Source organism: Prosopis cineraria, unplaced genomic scaffold (assembly GCF_029017545.1).
Source record: "Prosopis cineraria cultivar Desert tree isolate PC_DT_omini unplaced genomic scaffold, ASM2901754v1 PC9, whole genome shotgun sequence".
Taxonomy (NCBI): Eukaryota; Viridiplantae; Streptophyta; class Magnoliopsida; order Fabales; family Fabaceae; genus Prosopis; species Prosopis cineraria.
This window is the reverse complement of record NW_026555340.1, coordinates 8940897-8943819: the sequence shown is the minus strand read 5'-3', so window position 1 is coordinate 8943819 and position 2923 is coordinate 8940897. Positions and strand designations below refer to the sequence as shown.

General features: G+C 33.7%; 1 pseudogene; it reads left to right on the top strand.

The window, feature by feature from the left end:
- Positions 1–513: 513 nt before the first annotated feature.
- On the top strand, positions 514–2474 carry LOC129319242 (rust resistance kinase Lr10-like; annotated as a pseudogene).
- Positions 2475–2923: the final 449 nt, after the last annotated feature.

The following is a 2923-nucleotide window of genomic DNA, read 5'->3' as shown; positions in this document are numbered from 1 at the left end:
TTTTAGTTATAATTTTTCGATTTTGATATTTTCACCACTAGCTCTTTCATCAATATTCATGTCAAATAACATATCTTTAGAAAACTTGTTAGTTAAGCTGTCTAGCTCCTTGCATCTTCCTTGCCAATCAGGTATATTTCTTTACACGGATGATTTTTTTTTTTTTTTTGGGGACCAAAATCACACAAGATTTAAGCGTGAATGCAAGATGCATGTAATTAGACAGAGTCCCATAAGTTCCTCACAGTAATTTTAATTAAGATGCTTTACATTTGCCATTATCTAAATGCTTTAGAAGTGTTTCTAAATGTTTGAGGAAATAAGTGTTATTAAATAATTTTTTTTATACATTTGTGATCGCCACTTTTTCAGGTGGGCCTGACTTGTGAATTTTCCTTGCATCTTCTTTTACCACATTAATTGTGTTAGGAAAAGACTTTAGCATGACTTGATACAGACGACTTGAACATTCTGTCATATTCAGAAATCACCTCCCCCAGTTGAATCTTTCATTATTTCCCAGGGCTGCCTTCATTTAAAATTATATATGCCATAAGTTGCTTAATACAAAGGAAAATCCGAATCAAAGTTCTTCAGTTATTGTGAAAACTCCTTCCAATATGCATTACTACCACAGATTTTTGTTGATGGCGATCATCCAAATACTGATGCTGCTTCTGAAACCAGGCAATGGTGAAACTCTTCCATTCCAACTCAAAGACAAAGGAAGGAAAGTTGAGTTCCCGTCAATTCCTGCTCTTGAAGGAGTAAGTCTCGACGTCACGCATAGACTATGACTCTCACATCTTAGAAGTACAGGATCCAGAAGATTGTCTTCCCACACTGTTTCTACAACGTCATCTCGACAATTCATCCAATATTTATCCTTTGGAATATGATCACGATGACTATATGGATGTTACTTTCTTCAATTGTTCTTCGTCTGGGTCAAGATACCGCAAAAAATATGGTATTCCTGACTCACATGATGCACAGGATATGTTCGCCTGCCCAATTCACGCTATTACTTCCTATGATAGTGTCCTGAGCTGGGACCTAGTTTCCTGCACTGCCATGTTTCAGACGGCTTCCCCAATATTCTCACATGCTTTCATGATACATGGCTTTCGGACAAACTCCTTAAGATTCAAGTGGTCGAAACCAACAACAACAAATGCGCATAACAAGGGGCTGAGAATAGTCTTACCAACTGCTACAGGTGATAATAGTTGACTATGTTTTCCCTCTAGTTTAATTTATTATTGTTTTGGCAATGTTCCTTGATTGATGCGCTCTTGTAACTACAGGTTCAATCCCACTGGTGTTGTTGCTTATTGCGTGGTGCTACTTCAAAAGGAAACGAGATGATCAAGAAAGAGTGGAAAAAATTTTTGAAGGATTACAAGGCATTGAACCTACCAGATTTTCTCATGCCGATATCAAAAGAATCACGAACCATTTCAAAGATAAATTAGGTGAAGGAGTTCATGGAACAGTCTATAAAGGTAAGCTATCTGCTGATATTCCGGTAGCGTGAAAGTACTCAAGAATTTAGACAGTGATGGTAAAGACTTCATTAATGAAGTGCAAGCTATTGGTAAAATCCATCACATCAATGTTGTTCGTTTGTTGGGTTTTTCCGTTATCATTTTTTCCATGCTCTCGTCTATGACTATTTTCCGAATGGCTCCCTCCAAAAGTTTCAAACTTCTGCGGACAAGAAAAAAGAATTTCTCGGATGGCTAAAGTTACAACAAATAGCTCTTCAGATAGCCAAAGGAATTGAATATCTCCATCAAGGCTGTGATTATAGGATTATTCACTTTGACATCAATCCTCGTAATGTTTTATTGGATCACAATTTTACTTCTAAAATTTCTGATTTGGTTTAGCTAAATTGTGTTCTAAAAATCAAAGCACGATATCAATCACCGCAGCAAGAGGAACTTTAGGTTATATTGCGCCTGAAGTTTTCTCTCGAACTTTGGAAATGTGTCATACAAATCAGATATTTATAGTTATGGAATTTTATTGCTAGAAATGGTTGGTGGAAGAAAAAATGTTGATACAAATCAAGAAATTTTGCAGTTTTATATCCAGAATGGATCCATAATTTAATTGAAGAAGGAGATATAATATATTTGCATAGAAGATGAAGATGACATTAAGATTGCAAAGAAACTAGCAATTGTGGGACTTTGGTGTATTCAGTGGCATCCAACAAACCGTCCATCAATGAAAACAGTCATACAAATGCTTGAAGGAGAAGTAGATAAATTGAAAGTGCCTCCAACTCTTTTGACTTTGCTGCATCAGCCAATAGTACAAGTACCATTATTCCTCCAAGACAATTAAATTTAGAGTTAGAAGTGATTCATGAATTAGAATAAAGATACACATCATGCACTAGTGGTATATAATTTTTTACTTCGATTGAGAATATTTTGTAACTTTTTCAAGTTTATTCAATAAATGAACCCTTATTTGTTGTGTATGACAATTTATCTTTTTATATTTAGCCTAATAATATTTTACACATCATTGCCAATTAATGTAGTAGATAATATAATACAAAATTCAAAGTATAGGGAAGATTCTAAATCAAATTAACATATGGTGTTTTTTATAAGCAAAAGTTTAAGTGAGTTGGACCATATCGACAATTGAATTTGAACCCATAATCTTGTGCTATAGGTTAAATCCTTACTGATTAGACTAACTTTTATTAGTGATGACATTCTTTTTATATAGATTGACGTTGTATATGAAAAACTAGGCTGTTTATTAAATGGTGGTCAAGCTAGTTATGAATAATTTAATATATTATTTAAAATATATACACTTCAATTAAACAATAATCATCCATAATAAAAATGAATATCCAAATATGATAAAAGGCAACATCTATATATTAATATTCTTT